The sequence below is a fragment of the Cupressus sempervirens genome, chromosome 1, assembly GCF_028749045.1.
Source record: "Cupressus sempervirens isolate cs-2001-9-10 chromosome 1, ASM2874904v1, whole genome shotgun sequence".
Classification (NCBI taxonomy): Eukaryota; Viridiplantae; Streptophyta; class Pinopsida; order Cupressales; family Cupressaceae; genus Cupressus; species Cupressus sempervirens.
Genome location: NC_143118.1, coordinates 172,990,988 through 173,014,937, shown reverse-complemented (window position 1 = coordinate 173,014,937; position 23,950 = coordinate 172,990,988). Strand labels below are relative to the sequence as shown.

Below are 23,950 nucleotides of genomic sequence, written 5' to 3'. Positions count from 1 at the left end.
GAGCATGTTTTCTTTCAATGTGATTTTTCTGTTATGATATGGTCATTTTTTTTGGGCAATCCTATTGTATGGAACTCAAAGCCAGATCTCTCATGGAGTGAAATTTTAGCTAGATATGATGAAGCTTTTGACTGTAAGCTTAATTCTTTTTGATCTGCTCTTACATGTGAAATCTTGTGGTTCCTTTGGAAAGCGAGGAACGAAGAGGTTTTTCAGCAGAAGGATAGAGGACTTACTAAGTTCACTCGTAAGCTCACATATTTTTCCATTATGTCACAGGTTTCACTCTCTTTGGAAATCTCTATGGTTCAATTTATGACACAAGTCAGGGATGGTATGTTACTTATTCACAAAGATGAAATCAAGGCTTTCAAATACTTTGATCAATTTAAGGATATGATGGACCCGGATGACATAAAACAAATTGTTAAAATGATGGAGGATCTGCACATTTCCCCTAGCACCCAACAATCTGCTTCACCAGTTTCTACTAGTGAAAAGGTTCAGCTAGCAAGTGATTTTGTTCTAGCAGGATGGAATGATGAGTTGTTTGATTATGCTTTTCTACAACCTCTAGATTCTAATGATGGATGGGGCCCGAATGTTAATCAATAGCATGTTTAAGTTTGATAATCAGTAATATATACAGCTCTTGATTATCAGTAAGATGTTACTCAACACCATAGTTTAAAAACTCGGTATCGGCAATATCTCGGCCGGCCCAAATATTTTGAAAAACTCGGAATCGGCAAAAACCCGGCGAAAAAATCAGCAATAAATCGGTACTTTTATCGAACATTTGAAAATATAATTTTTTTAAAAATAAACTTGATACACCAAATTTGAAGAACATATACGAGATTTCACTATATAATAATCAAAGTTTAGAGTTAAATACATATCAACACGAATATAGCAAATTAATACTCATAGTTGTGACTCCTGATGTTAGCTAGTTATTATTTACATTTTAAATTTAAGCAATAAATATATTTTAATTTTATATACAAATATTTATTATCTAAATATATTATCTATTAATGTTAATTTTTCAAATATGTGTAAATTTATGTGTTAGATAATATAAAGTATAAACAAATATTTAAGTCTATTGGTTAAAAACCCTTGTCAAATTTATTCTATAAATTTAGCTATACAAGAATAAGAGTTTTACTAAATGAATTTATAATAATTTAAATATAAATTTATAATAATTCAAATATAAATTTAATAAGAATTTAATTATAAATCTATAAATTTGTAAAACAAAATTTAAGAAGACTTTTCAATATTATCACAATTTATAAACTCATTACTAAACACCACAAATTAAGGTATAACTTTCATAATTAAAACTATATAAAAAATAAATCTAAATACCCTAATTTATAATGCCATAAAGATGCAGTATAAAATATACACCATAGTATTTTTAAAATCAATGTCGTCAGGTGCAATCTTCGCAACCTGCAGGTTCCATCGCAAGTGCCGACGAATTCAACAAGCCAACATCGCGATTTCTCGCAAGATTTTCTGCAAAACCATGCCACGCTATTTGGAAAAAATCGTCGCCGATATTTTCAGCGTTTTAATCGGCAGTTGGTTTGACCTGCGATATATCGCGATTATAGCGATATACCGCCGTTTTTTTGAACTATGCTCAACACTTGGTAAAACTTTTTGGTTATTCAGACTAACTTTGATACTGTTTTGATTTGTTGTAAAGTGAAACATATGTGCTGACTACCCTGTAAGCCATGCTTAGTAGTGATATGGTAGTCTTAAAAGTTTGTTATTATGGTAGCTTATGCTGAACAGTTCATTATGAACCTGATGTAATCAGTTTTTATTCTATTCTAATATAAAGTTATTATCACATTCTTAATCATAGTAAACAAATATTATTGATAACTAATGGAGACATGCCTCTTAAATGTCATATACATATGCATTGAGACTGTAATTAGGAAAACACAGAAATTACAAACAGTGTTAGTACATTTACATCCTCCAGGAAAATCCACATGGTATCAGAGCCATGATCCTTTTATAAAACTTACACAGCTTGAAGGTAGATCTACTATATTGCAACTTTGTTGAATGCAAACAGAACAATCCTCGACAATGAAGGAAAGGACTGAATGGAGATTGGAGGATTCACTACATACCAGTGAGATGAACAGAGATAAAAGAAAAGACAGGCGACAAATAAGACCATTGAAAGAAAATGAACATTACAATCTGACAAATCTTAACAGCCTGGACGGACAACAATGTACAGGAGAGGATAAAATAAAATATAATTACCAAAAGCCAGAAAAGAAACTGACAGCAATAAGAAACAAAAAGAGACTGGCATTGATAAGAAGGGGCACAGAAGTATTGTTAGAAGCCATTGCCAACTGGACCCAAAGACACATAACCTGTAAGAAGTATGACAAAACACAGTACACCTGTATATGATGTAGCCACGTGAATTTCTTGTGCAATCTTTGACTGTACCAACTAAGCAGCAGGCTTGAAAAATCTCAAGTCAAACATCAAGCAATATCTATCAATGATAGTCTTCATCCTTGCAAAATGTAAAAGACATTGTTTACTTTTCTTTGACCACATGTATGCACCCCCACGCTATAGCTGTTACTTTCTATGGTGATTCCACCAGCGGAGTCGTTCATCCACCGTCGTTGCCCGATTGTTGTGGAAATTCTCCACTTGCAAGCAACCTTTAAACCCTTATTCATGGTGGACAAGGATTCAAAACAATTGATTAAACGCAATTATAAACAACCACATAAGCTGAAAATGTTTTAAATAATGCAACACATAATATGGTTGATATATTATCAAATGCTAGAGAAGTGCCATCAGGAGTTTTGGAAAGCCGGCCAATGATGAAGTGCACTGATTAAATGATTAATGTCAAATGCCATCAGGAGTCTCCTAGCTTCGAATGCCCAACGTATCTAGTGTATTTGGTATCAAGACAAGCAAGGATCAGTTTGGATGTGCACCACCAACATCCGATTGGTTATATCATGTTCATGCCTTGATTCGTTACTGCCACGATCGATAAGTTAATTGTCAACAGAAAAATCACATATATTAAATTGTCATAGTATATAATTCAGCTAACATAGCCGATTAGTTTCTTATTTTGAAGGGACGTTTCTGTTGGGATATAACCACATGTCTCTTTGTTCAGATATATATATCCACCGACAGTATTAACAAGTGATTTTTTCTTTTGTAACTTGGAATATCAGAAAAGAGTCCTAATATACAATGAAATGGGTACAATCAACTCTTCAGGATTGATAAAGTATTCTTCCATTGTTCAATAGAAGCACAAAGATTATTTGAATGCAAGACTATTGCTTTGTATCCATCAAAGAGTAAAAGGTGAAAGGGGTAAAACAATAGTAAGAAGATCCCTTACATTAAAAGAAGAAAATATATGCAATTTACATTTTGGAAGGAAGAGAGATATAATTCACATAAAAGGATATAAGAGGTAAGTTCATGAATTATTTCATTTTTGTATAAATTTATGTTAACTTACATAGAGATGTAAATGTTCATACATAATTTTAAAAGGATAATATATATATATATATATATATATTCTAAATAATTTCTTATAAATATAAGTGAATATAAATTGAGATATTTATCATCTTAGAAAATAATATGTTGGAAATATAGGTCCCTCTCTTATTTATATTTCGAATATGTACTATAAGAGCTATGTGACTTCATATTTTCCTCTAAGATTCTTATTGTAGGGGAAGGGGGACTGATATTAGATTCAAAGGGAGTCTGACACATCCGTCTGAAGGAGCAGATATAGGATAAGCTTCAATTGATCCTTGAAGATTTTGATCACATCAGAATCACAAGTAAACCATGTTGAGATGGATTCTCCTATGATCAACAAATTGTAGCAATCAAGAAGACTGTGATTCATGGATATACATGATGACTATGTGATTTTAATGGGCCTACCCCTTGTGTACATCATGAGGAAATGACAACTTCCAAATGATGTCACTTGTATTTGCAAAAGTTATTGAAAGGTGGCTATCTTACAATAACTTGATTTTCTATTATGATGGATATCTTACAATGTCTATGCAGATCATGATAGACTATACTTTGCATGGTGGATGTTTATATGGTAAGCATTATGAGAATGCATGTGCACATACCTTATAAACGTTTTTTTTGGAGTTCGTGGTGAATGTTATGCAAATTGATGTTTTTTAAGTACATGGTGAATGTTATGCAAATTGATGTTCTGAAGGGCCATTATATAGAGTACTTGGTGAATATCATGTGACTTGATGTTCTGGAAGGCCATTACTCACAATACTTGGTGAATATCTTGTATCTCAACATTCTGGAAGGCCATTACTCAAAGAGTATTTGGTGAATATCATTCATTTTTTGGGAAACGAATACTCATGATATTAGATGTAATATCAAATATTTTTGAATAATTGGTGAATATCATGTATTCTAGGAGACCAATACTCATGATATCAGATTTGATATCAAATTTTTTGAGTAATTGGTGAATATCATATATTCTGGGAGACCAATACTCATGATATCAAACATGATATCAAAACTTTTTGAGTACTTGGTGAATATCAAATGTCGATATTCTAGGAGACCAATACTCGTGATATCAGATGTGATTTCAAACCTTATTTTAAGTACTTGGTGAATATCGATATTTGGGGAGACCAATACCCTTGATATCAAATGTGATATCAAAATGGTTAAGATCTTTTGATTCAAAGATGTCCTTAAAATTTGTCACTTCCTTATATTACCAATGGTGTAATATCTGTCTTGTGTTTATCCTCCCTAGCTAAGAGGGAGTGTTAATGTTTTGTAGCTTCTATAGGATAAAACTTATTTATATATATGAAAGTTATTATCACATTCTTAATCATAATAAACAAATGTTATTGATAACTAATGAGAGTTAAGGGGCATGTCTCTATGGAGATATATCTCTTAAATGTCATATACATATGCATTGAGAATGTAATTTGGAAAACGCAGAAATTACAAATAGTGTTAGTACATTTACATCCTCCAAGAAAATCAACACCTTTTTCCCAAACAATTCCTCTGCAACTGCTACCTATTGTGCCTTTTCAACGAGCATGCAACATTTGGCTTTTAGCAAACAAAGAACCTACTTTTTAGCTTAGATTTTAGCCCGCCTTGCTGTACTGGTACATTCCCCAAGGTCCTATAAAATTTTCAAAGTTCAGTCATCTCAATGGCCTAAAATTTCATAATAGGCAGAAAGAGAACTAAAAAATAAACCACATTCTTTTGAAAGCTTGTCAAAATTCCTTGAAACAATCAAGTTATTTGCTTGTGGATTTTACCTTCCTAACTGGCCCAAAATCATGACCTTTTCCTACATGATCGGGTGAGTTAAAAATTCCCATAGACAACCTTTTTGTGGAAAACCAGTTTGCAAGTAAGTTACATGCATTCATAGTAGTTAAGTTTCGGTGCACTTAAGCTTCCCGGCAGTCCAGAATCCATACATTGCATTTAATTTCTTAACAAAAATTTAAACTTCTTCTGGACTGTAACTGCTAACATTGATGTTCCATTTCAGCAAGGTTTCCCAAAATGGATTATTATATAGCCAATTTAATCCTATGGAAGAAGGAAACTTGTTTGAACCTGCCCAATGAATATTTGTCCAAAGATCCAATTCACTTGAAACCATCCACATGTTGTACATAAAGTCACCATGACACCATCCACCCTCAGCAAAGAATCATTGATATCGCTTCATGATGATATCACCCATTTGACCCTAATCCTTGACTCATGATGGCATTATGACGATGTTATTTTTCTAAGATGATGTCAGCATTGGTGTTATTCATCTGAAGCAAATCTTAAACCACAAATATTGTGGGTTCACTAAGATTTTCCCCCACCAAATGATAAGAAGAAATTCCACATTTGTGGAGAAATTATGCCCATCTGAACTAGATTTTTAAATATGAATCAAGCCACCAATTCATTTCAAAATTCCTGCACATGAATATTACAATGTATAAACAAAACCGTGTGAGGGAGGTCAGTAGCCAACCAAATGTGATATTTTGAACATTGAAAGGAAAAGGTGCAGTACCAACACAATTCTTGCAAAACAATATTCCTGACACTGCATTAATTGATAATGCTCACCTAACAATTTTGACATTGAATGCATCCTACTTTTATGGATTTTCAATACTTTAAAGCATTTCTTACCACTTTATTTCCTCAACAAAAGCGATCAAAGTGCGGAAAGAAAAATCTCAAGCAATTCTAATTTTCCAAGCATTCATTGTGCAAAGATGTCAAAGAAGTTGCTGATTGATAACTAGGAGATAATTTCCACAGCAAGTCAAATTCTGATATTGCTATCAGGATTTAACTATGTGATTTTTGAGTCAAGCTCATTGACCCATGTTTCATGAGTAGTGATTCAACATGAATCCATCTCTCATGAGAATAAATGGAACCCTTAGGACTCATTGGATCTAGGTGATGCTCACAAGGGTGAAGCACTAGGACTTCTCAGGAGGTCACCCATCCTAGTACTACTCCAGCTTGAGCACGCTTAACTATGGAGTTTCCTCCATGGTTAAACCCAAAGCTTGCAACCCCATTTGCAAAACCTTCACCAAGTGTTGTGCCTTATGAACCAGACATTAGAAAGCCCCTTAAGCTCCTCAATTCATAAGTTGCTGATGTTCACCGCTAACTCCAAGGAAGAATGATAACAAACGATAGTAAAAATTTCTTACAAAGCTTAAAACATTTGATCCTTTTGGAAAATCGTACATATGTATCCCATAGAACCTAGAGCAAAATAGATAGACATTTAACCAAGGTTGCATAGGTGCGGGGGTACTTGGGTACTTTGGGTAAGGATACGACTATTTTTTAAAAAGAGGGGATGGGGGTACTTTGGTGTGCCGAAATTTGTTTTTAAATATAATTTTGATATTTAGTAGAAAATCTGAAAATATGAGTCATGAGTCATAATACATATGCTGAATATTTAAACTTTAGATGGATAACAAAGAAGGCAAACTTAGAATATGAACACGAAGGTCATAAATCTTATAACGACATATTGCAAATAATAAACTTCTATTTCTCACTTGAACAGTGAAAATCAGAAAAATGTTAGTAGTCTACTGCTGATCAATATTGTATCAAAGTTTCAAAGTTCAAACAGATTACTATTACGATAATAATTAGCTTCTATTATTATTTAATAGTTATCTATTTGTAATCTATTGTAAATACTAGAATGGTTCTAATATTTAGTTAGTTGTTACTTAACTGTTAGCTAGAATAAAATGTTTCTATTCTTTATGATCATTTCATAAGAAACATCATTTATTCATTTGTATATATTGATCGATTGGTCACTATTAATAACAAGCATTTATTTTACCAATTACTTTGTAATTATTACATATTGAATTAACCATGATAAACAGAAAGCTGGTATGCAAATGAAAAAGTGAAACAAAAATTAGACGTAGTAATCTACGTGGCACTTTTTTTTAACATTTTGCATGAGGGAAAAAAAATTGCGAGCTGACGTGGTGTTTCTGGTTGCAGGGTACATACCCAATATGGGATACGCATACCACGGGTTTGGGTGAGCGTACCTGTGCAACCTTGTATTTAATGATTTTTTTATATTTGAACTTGAATCTCATCTTATGAATAGTTCAAAGTAAATCAGTTTGTAAAAATTTACAGTAGTCTTAACTATCAAAATATAAGAAACCCTAGTCGAAAGAATGTTAAACAAAGTAAAGCATGGTTTACTAATTTATTCACTATGATTGACTCTATTTAGCATTCGATAGTATCCTTTGCAATGGAAGATAGTACCCTAGCTTTTCATTTAATTTTTGATAGTACACCATAGTAGCTTCATTTGATAAGGAAAGGGCACCACAGGACTTCAATGTTGAGAGGAAAAGTGGTTTACTCTTTTAACATTCTTTCAACTAAAAAGAAAGCTAGGGTACTATCTTCCAACACATGGGATGCAACTAGGTCTAAAATTGCCCAAATTGCAATGCATGTTATGTAAAAGGACAAAATAGCCAAGGCCCTTTCCAAGGTAGGTTGGTGGAAACGCCCCAATTATTCACAACTAGAAAAATTGGGTCACCCCTATAAAATTGTTGCCTTGATGATTAGACACTGACAATCAACCTTCGACATTCTACAATAAAGCAACATATTGTGGAGTAAAAGGGCAACATTGATATAGAAAGAGCTTGAATGGAGAAAGATGAGAACAAGAAACAAGAACTAAAAAGGCAAGTCAACGAGATTTTGCAATACCTTAAGCAACCAATAAGTCCAATCCAAATTGTGTTACAATTTCTCACAATCATATCATCCTATCTCAAGATGAGATATTGAAATGTATCAAAATATAGCAGAAAATTGGATGAAGGTGGAATCAAAGGGAGGGGAGACTCTCATTATTGGTGTCAAGAGATGGAACAAAACACTGCACAAGGAAAATAAATTTATTCAAGAAAATTGTGCAAAATGATTTGAGCAAAATGAAATACAGTTGGAAAGATTGTTGGCCATTGAAAAATTTATTGGTAACGTATTCTTCAAAGAAAATGTATTGAAAAGTGAGACCATATCTAAAATAAGGACATGTATTTAACCATATTTTGGGCAAAGACTCCCAATTACACAAAAAAACTTAATGCATTTAGACAACAACAAAAACCTAATTTGACGATCCATTTATCATAGTTCAAATATTATATGTCATGTGCTCCTCAAACTCTCCAAAAAATCAAAAAAATATTTTTTTGACTTGAAACTTTGCCTAGGTACATTTCTCTACAAGTTGAGAGCTTGAGCTTGGGGCTTGGGAGTCCACACTTGAGACTCAAAGAGTTCTCAATATAGACTCAGCTCAAAAAATTGGTCCACTCGTCTCAACCTGCCAAAAGAATTGTAATTTTGGTGAGTTTTGTCAAGTTCTTAGCGAGTATACAAACTATGGATTGGACAACTAAGATTTCAAAAGCAATTGGTCAAAGAAAGTATTGATAAAATGCACAAGCTCAAGTAAAAGGTTATAGATTTAAAATTTAAAGACTTAACCATCATTGAAAAGATTATAGGTCCTTTTTGTGATCCTAACAACATTGAGGATGATGAGGCCTTGTAAGGTAGAGTTTCAAAAGGTGTTCAACACTATCCTTGATGCTCAATTATCTAATTTTAATGAAGACATAATGGATAGAGCTATGGACCAAATGCATTAATAAAAGATTAATTGGCTTAATTGAGTACAAGAGAAAAGAATCTGCCACAGAGGGTAGGTGTATCATTAAGAATGATAGTGAAGTGGATGCTCGAGGCCCCTTCATATATCACATGAACTCAATGTTGAAAACTATTCAAATACTTAGATTCTAATTAAAATATTTTGCCAATTGTATTTTAAAGGTCCAAATCATCGGAACACTAGGCAGCACATGTAACACCCTGCTCGGGAACCCAAGAGAAATAAACCTAACATGTTACAATGTTTACTGAACTATTTTTTTTTTTTTGTTTAAATAATATCAAATAACAATGCTGAAGCAATATACACATACACATCAAGTACACAAGAAATTACAAACCCGGTTTCGTTCCTCAATCCTTCACGCTGAGTCGCGTTTAAGGAGTTTATAATAATTAGTTTAAGTCTTCAGTACATGTTCATGAATCATAAGGAAATAACAGATACATTATCTTATAAGCAAATGCATAAGTACAAATACATCCAATGAATAACATCCACTACACATGTCGCAGGGTATGCGAGAATATATACAAGTACTTTAGAATACAAGATACATGATAACATACATACATCAAATGAATATAAGTCTCCCAGATAAGAATAAGAATGATAATGGTACAACTGCATCCATGAACATCCTAATAGCCAAAACTACCTCAAAGGTAACACAAACTACTCAAGAAGAAGAGATAATCAAAATCGAAAGGACACTCATTCCAATACCAACATCACACACCAAATCAACATCCAGATACCAAATGCAATACCGTATTAAATCACGATAAAGTCAATGAAAGATATCCATTTTAAGTAAAAGCCACATGTCCAAGAACAATAATCAACAAATGATAACCGTCATCAATAAAAGTAAACCACCAACAATAAGAACATCCAACAATAAGTACACCATCAAAAGTAATATCCCACAAGTACACCACTAGAGGCAAATATTAAAAAAACCATGAAGGAGACTCAAGTTACATACTAAGGAGTGTCATCACATGGTCAAACTACTTGAGTTACCCTGGATTAGCCACTCTCGACCTCGAACCCTCAACGTGACACATGCGGAGCCAGAATACCCTCTCATGAAGACAAGGAAAACTATTCATACCTCTCACTAGGTATCATCTAATTCCCATCCTTAGCATATACAAGCGCTCAAGGCATGGGCGAGGCAATATTTCTAACTTATCTTTTTAATGTGTGTCTAAATATTCTAAATTACTAAATTATCATTTGTTACACAACTTACAATGAGTTACCCTGGCAGCCATTTTGAGCCCCAACCCCCATTGCAAGTCACTCTGATAGACATGCACCTAGACTACCTTCCCAAAACTCACAAACCACATTTGTGTTCCATACCACAAAAGTAATATTGAACGAATTCGGTTCCTTAATAGGCAACCCGAAAATAACATTGGTTCTCAAAACACAAGTTCTCATAAATGCTCATCAAAAGATATCTCATAAAATAAATGTCAATTGGAATCATAAAATACATCATGACATCCAATCAAATAATTATAAAAGAAATCTCAAAAATGCCTCTGGCGCACATCCTAACTTGGCCAACTAAACAACCCACAAAGAAAACCATTACGAAAATAAACATCACAAGACTATAAATAGAATATAAGAAAACATAGTTTTCAGCCACATGATTTACTTTCATCAATTTCTCTTGTTAAGTTTAGGTCATAAGGATGTGCTTAGAAATAAAGTAAGAGTATACATTTTACTATAAATTTTTATGTTAATATACTTATTTAAATCAATAAGTATTTAAATGTCAAAGCTCTTTGTGCATATAAAATATCATGCAATATTATCATGTTATTAATTTAAATAATCTTAAAACATAAATGATCTAATTAATAACATAAATGTCTATTATAGATTAAATATTAATACCAATTTCATTTCTAAAATATTAATTTGACTTCTATTTAAGTCCAATATTAATATTTACTTTTCCTTTAATTCATGATGCAACTAGAGATAACTCAAACTTAAAATTTTAATTTTAATTATCTATAATTTCTCTCATAAATATTCATAACTTCTCTTAAAATATAACTAAATCACAATTATATATTTATTAATTTGTAACTCCACTTGCACTAATAAATATATAATATGTTATACCTCACAAAGAGTTTTAAAAGTAAATTATATTTAAAACCCACTTATAAGAAAATAAATAGTATTTATTTATTTAATTTGATGTTAGGGGTCAAACAAAATTTGGTTATTCCTTAAGGGGGAGTGTTAAAATAATGAATAACCAGCTGCACATGTGGCAACTCAAATTTGAGTTGTTGGCAGCAAGACTTTAGTTTAATTGTAGTTGTGTCACAAGGTTCTAGTTTGAAAAAATGACTAACTGTAGATCTTTATCTTAAATCTAGTTAGCTGTCTAGAGTAGTCCACTTGTCCATTACTCTTGTTGTGGTATCAAATCCTCTTAGTGTCTTGTCAAACTCTTAAAAGTTTGTTGTCAATCTGCTTTGCAATATCTTAGGTATGTAGGTTGTTCATTCAGTTGTATAAATAGGTTTCCATTATTCAATAATAAAAAGTCGCTAGTTCTTCTTCTCTTGTCTATTTTCTTCTTGAGTATTGCTTCTCTATTTTTTCAATATACAGTAAGTTGCAAACCTCTCATCTAGGAGGTCTAAGGTTCGAGTCTACTTGGGCTCCATGTTGATCTTGGCACTAGCCTATTATCAATCAAAAAAAGGGGTGCAAATCATTCAAGAGATTATGTTTCTATTCGAGTTAAAAGATGTTGATTCACAAAGGATATTTCATCATTCGAAGTTCATAAATGTTGATGCCTTTAAATATATTTTCGCACTTTTGAGTTTTGACCACTCATTGTCTTGATGTAGTCTTCACCATCAACCATATAATTTCGGCACCTTTTTGTTTATAAAAGGGCCATTGTTAGATTTGGAAGGGGACTAGAAATTTTTTATAATAGTGGGGCAAATAATTGAAGAACTATCATGGTTTCCTCTCAATAGACCAATGAATTGATTGTCTATACTTGTAAGGATTCTGAAATTGATACCAATTAAGGTCATATGCATTGTAAATCATCAGGGGCTTAATTGCTTGTCAATTTTTTGGAAATATCAAAGTGTTATGCAAATATTTGGGTGGATTTTGATCCCTTTTTGAATTTTGATTTTCCATCTAAAGATTTGTGCAGTTTATGTGTAACTATGAATAATTCTAACAATAGATAGAATGGTTTGAGGTGTATTCAGATGAAATCACTAAGAAATTGGAATTTCTTATCCTTTCCCTTTTCTTGTCTTTTTCATTTCTTTAAATTTGTTGGCCAAGTTTTAGAAGAATTAATAAAAGTTATTTGCAATTTCTATAAATCTTTAAAAAACTCATGATTATTTAAATCCTCTCATCCTAGACTCCAAAGAGTGTGAACAAGTATGCAAGTCCCTCATGAAAACAACCTATAATGAACTTTAAGTGAAAACTAGTGCACGATGACCTTACTGTCAAAGCCTTCCGATAGTAAAATTCTGTCTCAAGATTTAGATATATTTTAGGAGAGAAAATTATAGTGGATTTTGTCTATGTTGTGTGCACATATAAAACACATCAACACTATGCACAAAGGAAAGTATAAATTTATTTAGTACTAAATCATATTGACTAAAACTTGTTTACTATTAGATTCTAATCCTATTACTAATTGAGTACTTAATCATTTTGACTAGGGTTTAATTGTTGAATGATATGTCTAATTAAATCACATATTCCTCAAATTTTCAATATACATGAATAGAATAAGGTAATAAACATATATCTCTTGAGTAAATTTTCTTTAGTTCTCTATTTTGAAAAAATATAAAATTAATAATAGCTTACTTTTATTTTTTCAACATTAGACTAACATTAGTTATTTGAAGAAAAAATATTTAAAATTATTATTAAAATACTTTATGTAGAAATTGCATAAAGAATCTAAGTTTAAAACCACAACTAAAACTTATGAAATTATTCAAAAATAAAATAGTTAACATAGTGTTAGTATAGGTTTATATCATAGTTGCATGGAGACTCATCTCCAACCACGTAGGTGCATCCCAGTATCAAAGACCTTGCTTGAGACTTGTCTTGTTAGCTTGCATTGACTCTATGCCATGGTAGCAGCGAGATGGCTTCTACACAAAGTCAGGGGCATTTGTGGGGAGACAAGACCTCGATGATGTTGTCTATGCATAGAGTACAACACCAACACAACAAAGAAACAACAAATCCCCTCATCAAAGGATGTACTCGAGAATTTGAGAGTTTGTAGCAAGGTCAAATAAGGATGATGGTTCTTCATTCATCTTATATCATTGCCAAAGAAACTTTCAAAGGGAGGAAATTTGAAACGATAACATCTAGGCATCCATTTGAAAGATAAGAACGAACCATGTGGTCTCCTATAGAGTCAAAAAATCTGCCATTAAATGTAATATCCACACAAGGGCATTGGTTATCCCATGAAGGGGATTGTGCCAAGAATTTAATGATTCACCATCAAGCTCCAATTATGCCCACCAGCACTGAGACAAGGAGAAAAAGTCATCCATTAAAGCAATATTTCTAGCAAAATTTGTAAATATTTGAAATTATCCATTACTGTGATGTTTCATGTTGCCAAGGAATGAGCAAAGGCACTTCAAAATGAATAAAATCTTTTGATACCTATTTGAATTTGCACTCCATGGGCCACAAATTGGTACTCTGGGTCAAATTTCAAAGATAATGAAGGTTTATAGGCAATGATCCACTGGTCTTGAAAACACCCAATGCCAAATGTGTCATAGGAAATGTTCAAAGGAAATAAGGACCTCTACATGTTCATTGAAATATCCTCACGTCATAGAAAGGTCTTGAAATCTAAGACTGATATGCAAGCCCTTGACTACACAAAGTAATCTCAACGAAAAGTCGTGTGCACTTCCTAGCATCATCTCTCCATATTTGAGGATTGTTCATGATTGCAACTGAAGGTGACACAACTAAGACAACAAAATTAGGTTGTAGATAATCCAGAGGTTCTCATAGGCTGAACTTCAATGGCTTTAAGTGGGCGATAATGCCTCCAGAAGTTTTTCCAACCCCTTAAAGTTCATCTGACATCTCATGGCCTCAAATAGATCAAGGATGATCAAAAGTGTGCTCAAAAAATTGCGAAGTATTCTTAAAGATTTTGTTAAGCATTATAAATAAGTTTTTAGTACCAAGAAAATTCTCCTAAATGAGACCTTGCCCTTCAAGAATGCCTCTATGTTGTTGATTGTCAATTTTCTTCCTCACTGTTGGTTCCCAAAACCGCAGATTGGAAATTCAAGAGCCTGCCACTTCTCCGATAGGACTTCTCAATCAATTCTGGCCAATGAACGAGAATACTTCTCGATTCCCCTACACTTCAAGCTCCGCTACACCCAAGCGGGTAAACCTCTACCTCAAACGTTGACTATTTGTTTCAAGGCTTTTCTATAGCGAAATTAAACTTCTGGAGTTTTCCAATTGGCAAAGTCCTCAAACTCGATCATAATGAAATTGGATGTTGGATAATAGTTATATGCTTTGCATAAGGTTTTAAAAATGGATTTGATGCTTGTAGGAAAGAATATATAGATTTTCTGACTTCAATAATAAAAAACCAGTGCCTTTGCTCATCCGGGCAATAGAGTCAACTTAGTGAATTTTCATGTACAACTTCATAATGTTTTATGCACTTATAACTATCAACAATTAAATGATCAAGATGCGACAAATCAAATGTATATGCAATTTTAAATTAGTCCAGATTGAATTTTAACTCCTCTGGCAGGGAGACAAACTAGACACGGATGCGGAAACAAATATTTATTTCACAATATCTATGATGATCAAATTTAAATGATAGATGACCATGTCCACTTATCTGACATTTAAATTGTATAGAGAATTCCAAAAATAATAATAATTACAAAGGATGATTCGCCTGCAATTTAAATCTCCACACCTTTAATAATAAGCAAAAACATTTTATTTTATTATAAAAATAAAATAATGGAATTTGTATTACAAAATCATAATATAGCCCTTATCCCTCCGTACAAATAAAAATAAAAAAAATACTCCTTAGAGTGTATAAAATGTTCCAATATCTCTTTTTCATTTCATTATGTCCTCTTTTTATATCCTTATCAAGGATGTGACTTTTCAAAGTAAAGGGACATATTACTTGAAAATAATTACACCCTTTCAATTAATAATTCCTTAACCGCACCCTTTATTTCTATATTCTTGGTGATGATAATATTATTCAATACCGTTTGTATATTAAATAACATTACAAAACGAATGTAGATAAAAATCTTATCGGCATCTTTTATATCTTTCCTGTCAAGACGCGAAAATCATTCTCAGTTGAACTGACTTGCATCTTTTAATTAAATCTTTAATTGTATTTCAATGCGTCATGGCATTCATTTAATTGTGGGATATAGAGCTTAGATATAATATTTTGCCATCACTTTAACCTTCAGACCTTCGAATAACATGCCTGCCCATTCTCTAGGCGCGTTGGATTATTAAATTTCACAAATGCTTCATACTGCGCGTCTCTGTTCAAAGACTTCTACATGTGTCGTGTCATGTGTTCAACCTGATTAACAACATGAAGTCGCCCTATATCAATTCTTCAAACATCTGTTGGCATCACATACATTGTTGTTGCCTAGAGAATTAAAAAATTCACAAGTCAATTCATTTGATTCATATTTGTGCGCTATCGTGTTGTGTAATATTTCTTTATTTGCATTTTTATTGTACATTCATCTGTATTTCTGAACTGTGTGTTGCCCTGTCAATTTGTTATTCTGGGCTCCTTCCAAACTGATACGTGTGTGTAGAAATTGCATACTCTTTTGGTTTCTAAATCAACTGACACAATCTGTGCATAAAGTTTGTTGCTAATGGAATCCAATACTTCAAAAGATAAATTTGTTATCGGGATTTTGACTTCACTGCACTATTTTGGCTGACTGTAACTATACATTATTTGTTGTATTCATATATTCATCAGTTTATCTGCTGTAGATTACACATTCGCTTGTTATCCGGTGAGGCCCTTTCATATGTATTTCTAAATACAAATTCTCATGTATCAACCTCATAGAGAATCACTGATGTACCTGTATAGTTTGATGAACATTCTGATTATAGTGTTGTTTAGTCTACAGCCAGATGTGGTTGTTTCAGTTATATCATTCCTTTGTTCTGAAATATTCTTTTGGCTTCTTGTATAATGGTTTGGAAGCTCTTCATGACATGCTTGACAGGCAACTCTGTACATTTTTGTAATGCATGCCTACGTATATATAAACCAGCTTTCTCATACAACAATGCTATACAAGGGCTATCACAGTGACTGAAAACTCTTTTTGCCAAGAAGATTATCTTATGCTAGAGCAACTATTTCGTAATCATACTCTTCAAAAAAACAGAAATGGTTATGGAGGCTTTGATTTATGAAAATTAAAGTTTCATCAGTGGCTCTCTCTGGCGACGTATGCTCCCTATGAGCATAGCGAGATCTCAGTTATCTCTGGAGGAGCAGACCAAGCATCTAGGCTTAACGTGATGCAGGTGAAATTTGGATGGCCTCGGGCCCCCCAAAAGTGAACATCAATTCTTTCCTCTATCAAACACTTGATTCTGATCATGTAACAAATCCCTTCTTCTAGTCATGATAAGCTTTCCTTTCATCATTTCGATCTTCTGCCCATATGTCAAACTTGTATCAGGTGCATTGTAGTTTTTGCTTCTTCAAGAATTCTTTTGCATTTGATCAGTTATAACAGCATCTATATTAATTCCTTTTGTATGGATATCTCCTTGTACACAACCTGCCCTATCCCCACACTCAAGATAGTGTTTCTCCTCACAAGAAAGTTTCAAAGATGGTTCATATTCAGGAGATGCTACCTTTCTCTCATCAAGAATTCCATCAGATGTGACACTAAGAAAATTTTCAGAACTATTCAACACATCCTCCCCATTAGGCGTGGATAATTCCACCTCACCTTTGAATGTCTGATGTACTTCCTGCTGATGGGATGAGCTGAAAGGTATCTCATCTTCTATATGCATATCATGAGTTTCATCAACTTCAAAATCAGCCCTATTATCTTCATCATGATGCTAATGGACTTGATTGCAAATAAAATCCTCCTCAAACAACGGATTTGAGAATATAGTGAATTCAAATTTATCTTCTATTACTTCTTCAAACAATGGGTTTAGGAACATAGAATATTCAGGTATACCTTCATGAGAGCTTACATCAACAAATGGTGTCCTAATTTCATCCTTCTAGGAATCATCATCTTCTTGACTGGTAAGATAGATATCTTCATCAACAATATATCCTAAGACTTCTTCATGTTCATGTGCCATATGCAATTCCATATCATCTTCACTATACGATTCTTTAGAATGATCATCTCTTTCATCAAGTACCTCCTGAGTGTGCACTGATCCATCAACTTACGCATCATGGTGATTTGAGAAAAAATTTGGACCATTTTTCTCAACATGCTTCTGATATTCTAAATCTAACAAGGCTGAAATCTCCTCCACACTAAGAGAATCCTCTTTCTCATTTTCACATTCACCGTCATCTACAGGCATATATGTATCATCATGGGCTGATTCTTCTTCATAATGTTCAAAATTTTCATCTCCATTTGAATCTGAAACTTCATTTGACTCATATGTTATTTCAGTCTTACATTCATTCTCCTCTGCAACTAGCTCATTATCCATAAGTTTGAAAAAATTAATAAATTGATGATCATACAAGAGGCCTAATTCCCGCATCCTGTAGAGAAGATCAAATGATGGAGGTTTGTATTCTGAAGGTATTTCTTGATAAGCATTAAACATTCTCATGAAGAATTCTGTTGCAGATTCACCTTCTTGCTTTTCTAAATCCAAATATGCATCCAAAGGAGATATATAACTCGGACTTTCATCCAATATTTGGAAGAGAAGCATCAAATCAAGATCTTTTGTCGAGATTCCCAACTCACTAAACTTTCTTATCAATTCCTTGCATGAAGGCATGATGTTTGAAGGTACTTCCTAAAAAAATCCACCATCCTTATAAACAAATGTGCTGATGTCTCACCTTCATATCTTTCCAAATTAAAAAACGCATCTAAAGGGTGTATGTATTCTTCCTCCATGGTGTAACATAGATCCACCTCCTGGTCATAGTATACTTTCTCCATGTTAGGTAATCAAATCATTTCCTTCGAGTCTTCTCCCTCAGCAAAGTTACCAACTGAAACTTTATTCAATAGAGTCACCACCTCTTTCGAGGAATGTACTGATCTTCCGGGTTCTTACTTCTAGCAAAGTACACTTCCAATCAAATTGATACAACTTTTGATACTGATCTACGAACTTAGAAATTCTAGGTAACTTCGCAATATGTATTGCGAGCAACTCTCCCCAGTAGAGTCGCCAATCTGTTGGTTTCCAAAACCACAGATTGGAAATCCAAGAGCTTGCCACTTCTCCGATAGGACTTCTCAATCAGTTCTGGCCAACAAACAGGAATACTTCTCAATTCCCCTGCACTTCAGGCTCCGCTACACCCAAGCAGGTTAACCTTCACCTCGAACGCCAACTGTCTGGTTCAAGGTTTTTCTATAGCGAATTTAAACTTCTAGAGTTCTCCGATAGGCAAAGTCCTCAAACTCGATCAAAATCAAATTGGATGCTAAATAATAGTTGAATGTTTTGTATAAGGTTTTAAATAATTGATTTGATGTTTGCAGGAAGGAAATTATAGATTTTCTGACTTCGATAAAAAGACCAGTGCCTCTGCTCATCCAGGCAATAGAGTCAACTTCAGTGAATTATCACATACAACTTTATAATGTTTTACACACTTTACTGCCAACAATTAAATAATCGAGATGCAACAAATCAAATATTATGCCATCTTAAATTAGTCTAGATTGAATTTTAACTCCTCTGGCAGGGAGACAAACTAGACACAGATGCGAAAACAATTATTTATTTCACAATATCTATGATGATCAAACTTAAAATGCTAATGACCATGTCTACTTATCCGACATTTAAATTGATGCAAAATTCCAAAAAAAAAAAATTACAAAGGATGATTCACCTGCAGTTTAAATCTCCATGCCATTTAAAAATAAACAAAAGACTATTTATTTTATTATAAAAATAAAATAATAGAATTTTTATTACAATTTGCCTGCTACATGCCATTTAAAAATAAACAAAAGTCTATTTATTTTATTATAAAAATAAAATAATAGAATTTTTATTACAAAGTCATAATAAACTCCTTATCCCTCCATACAATAAAATAAATATAAAATACTCCTTTCAAGTGTCTATGTGAATGTTTGGATCTGTCCATTTACAAATAATTCATTTATCTTTTATATCCTCCTCTAATAGAGCGTGACTTTTCAAATGTAATAACTTATGTCTCTTCAGATATAAATTGCACTGATTAATTCCATTGGGTGCCTTTGTATTAGACTTTACATGATTTTAGACTAATATCTTCAAACTTTAAAACATTAACTTTGAAATCCTATAGTGTAATTGTTCTTAGTTTTTATCGCCTTAATAGAATTGGTTTTTATTCAACTCCATCCTTTCACTGCGTGGCAAATCTTGGTCACTTCATTCTGTGGGTAATGCCCAACTATTTCTGATTAAGGATACGTGATTCTTCTGAAATCTGGGTGCCGTATTTCCTCAGACATTTGATTGCAATCATAAAAATGTACACACGTCTACTTATTACCACTTCACCGTTGCCATGACTTGATATCCATTTGTATATCCTTTGAACAGTGCGTCAGTAGAGATGAGATGAACACATTTTGCAGGAATGAGTTTTCATTTACACTGTCGCAACAGGTATATGAAACGTTGGGTATCGAATTTAGGGTTGCTTGGTGTCTATTAACTCTGCATATACGGGTGACTGGCTGGAGGGCTCAAATTGCACACTGAAGGGCCAATATTGATGTGCGGCTGGATGATTTTGCTATATTCTATTTTGTTTAACACAAGATAGATCACATATTGAACCCTATCAGGTGCATGATTAATTCACCATAGTTGGACAAATATTATCTCTGTGACTGGGCGTCTTGACTTCAGCATCCCTGGTATCAATATTCTGATTAATCTCCATGATTGCGCTGCAATATTTTCCGCAACTTCAAGCCATTCGAGCCTGCTCCCTGGATGATGCTTGTCTATTCTCTGATGGGATTGCATGTTCGTTGCCACTGTTTCTATTCATGCTTTCAAGGATTCAGGAATACAATAGGCAGACTTTTAGTTTCGAATCTGGAGATGGATAGGTTTCATTCATTCAACTTCAGCGAAGCTGCAAGTGTAGCTAGATACATCAAAGAGTTACCCTGTCAAAATCTGACTAAAGGTGGACGATGGAATATGGAAGAAAGTGTTGAATAATGAGAATATCTCATGTTATTGTAGAACATGTTCTTGAGTGGGTCATATTGTATTAGAATTTAGAATGCAAATCTGGAAACCCTCATTCAACAAGCAACAGGGTGGAAATGAATTCAGAGTCTAATACAACTATAATAATTGCTTCAATACTGTATCCTGACAACAGTAATTTTCAGTGGACAATAAGCATTGCCTTTTATTGCTCACTTGTGTTGAATTTTGTTGTTCCAATCTGAACTTACTGTTTTTATTTCTATTTATTAACTGCTTGATATTCCCCATCTTTGTTTATCAATAACAAAACTTCATCAACTCTCAAAATTTATTCTTCAAGTGGAGGCTCTAATTGTTGTAAAAAAGTAGGGCTCCATCACTCACAACAAATCTTTTGTGATCAAATGCTATCCATTGTTAGTCTCAAGGAGACTATTCACACCAAAGATCCCAAAATCGCCGCGATGTTGGTGATTCTGGCAATACGAGCAAAAGCCAGGCGATTTTTTCTAACTCAGTAACTTGTCTCTGCGATTATTTCTCAGAAATCACCCAACTCGGCAATTTGGTCAAAAAAACACCAAAAATCGATCCCAAAAATTGGCAATTTGGTAAAAAATCACCGAAAAAATTATGTATGTTAGGCTTTAGCTTCTATTTGATGATGTTATAGTGTGTTTAAGTTATATTCAATAATAGGTGCATGAAATAAGTTTTAAATCATTAAAATCTCTAAATTTCAAGGGTTTTTTCACTTTGTCGATTCATGGCTGATTCATGGCCGATTCATGAGTCAAGTCAGCCTTGCGATTCCAATCCAATTCTGAGCTTTGGTTCTTTAATTCACAGCATGGCTAATGATAAAGCTCCTAGTTGTGATGCTTTTCCTTGAGAGTTTTCTATGGTTTTCTAGAATTGCATGAGGGAGAACCTACATAAGTATATCTAAATGCCTCCCAATCCAGATCTTTTGGAAATGTTATTTAGTATATCAAGCTCATACCCAAGGCTGACAATCCTAAGGACATTTGCAATTAAAGGCATATCACTTTTCTTAATATTTTTGAAAAGGTCATTCATTCCCAAATCTCTTCTTTGAAGGTGTGTCAACTCCCCTAGTAGGTAGTTTTTCCTAAGCAAATCAATTTCATCAAGCCCGTATATAATCAAGAAAAAATCATTTTTCTTTGGGAAGATACAAAATGGGCTCGATGCTCCAAACAAAAGGATCATTTCTAAAGATTTTTGGCCAAGTCCTACAATCATACTGAAATGTCATTAATTCTTCCAATGCTTAATGTTCTCAAAAATCAACCTCACATCATTCAATTGATCAAAATGCTTTCTGCTGATGTTTTTTCTTGCATAAGCATTAATGACCATCAATCAAATATCTTTGGTCTCTTTTTCTCTATTTGCCAAGGTTATCCTCTTGCCCTCACATTCTATGTCACCGTTGCTAGAGGGTTTGGCCAACTTTGAGCCCATTCGACTTCCCAAGAGTTGGTCAAGGGCATTGTCTTGCCTAGTTCATTAACTCAGCTTGTCCATGGCCATCTCAAAGATGACTTGTATCTCACTCTCATTAAAAAGTTGACTAGTTTCTCACTCAATGGGACAAGACCTGGTGCTACAAAAGGTGTCTTGTCTAATTCATTAATTAACTCAGCTTGTCCATGGCCATCTAAAAGATGACTTGTTTCTCACTCTCATTAAAAAGGATAAACCAACAAGGAATGCCCTCAAATGCTTGAACTGTCTATCAATCTTCCAGCTCAGCCATTCATTGGCACAAGACTCAGTGCTACAAAAATAAACTTTCTTCAGTCACCTCCTTAGCATCATGCTTACAACTGAAAATGGATTGGTCTTGGAAAAATATTCAATTTTTTTGGCTATCTCTTTGCATTCAAGGATTATCAAGTCGTTTTTTGGCAAGCGGTTCTTCTGAAAATTGAAATAGGCTTCTCTATTAGATTATGAAGCCCCTTTCTCGAAATGTATCTACTAGTGACCAATTATAGTTTCTTGTTATGATTTTCAACTTTCTTTCTTGTTAGCTAGGGGAAAGCATCTAACATTTGAACAATTTACAATAGTTGTTATAGCATTTGTTCATTTAATGCCGGATATTTTTAACAATACAACACCAACATTTGTGACTTTAACAATGCCACATGAACACATTAAATGAAGCATGACTTAGTGCACAATTACCAGTCTATTTTTTGAGACCTTGTTGGACATTTCAACAAAAACCATGCCAGTTTGACATTATATGTGACAATGGAGCCCTTAAACCTTAGTTATAAGTAGGGGATTTCTCAGGTAAGCTTCTGTAAAACAAATTGAGTGGTACGAAATTTTCATGTGGGGTTTTCAGAGGCAATAAGTTAGGATGAGCAACTACTGGGTCCTCTCACCTACATAGTTACTTGAGAAGATGACCTTCACAACACTAAGCATGTATGCATCCATTCTTTTCGTGCATTATGCTTAGTAATTTTTGCTTATGCAGGCCCAAGGTGTACCATACTTGTCTATCATAAATGAATGCAATTTTACTTCTATTGGCCTATCTTATAGTAATTTTCATAAAATGCCAATAGAAAATATCAGTGTTCATGACCTGATTCAGTCTTTAAGAGTTGAGAATGCAAAATTGGTGAATTTTTGTCTTTTCTGCCTTGTTGTATGCCCAAACAAGCACTCTATGTGTTTCCCTGTCATGTCTATGACAGCATATACATGAGATGGCTACTAAAGTTTGTCAATAGAATGCATCTCTCCTAGTTGAAAATCACTTTGTCAAATAACCATCACAACGCAGAATCTAGGAGATCCTAAGACAAATCTCACCCCTTCAAGGAAACAATGAGAAAAAAGAACCTGAGCTATAAGTTTTGCTTTAAGGTTCTCTGTTCCTTGTAGCCCTCTTCTTTAGGACAATAACATTTTTCTTTCTTGTTTGAAAAAGTTCAAAAGCTATTGATAAAAATAATCAAAAAC

The 23,950-nt window shown here is 33.5% G+C and overlaps 1 protein-coding gene across 2 annotated transcripts in view; it reads right to left on the bottom strand.

Moving 5' to 3' along the window:
- The window catches only part of LOC149576689 (PGR5-like A protein), a 102,103-nt gene that overhangs the window by 9,049 nt on the left and 69,104 nt on the right, over nucleotides 1-23,950 (bottom strand). The gene's annotated exons all lie outside the window — the stretch shown is intronic.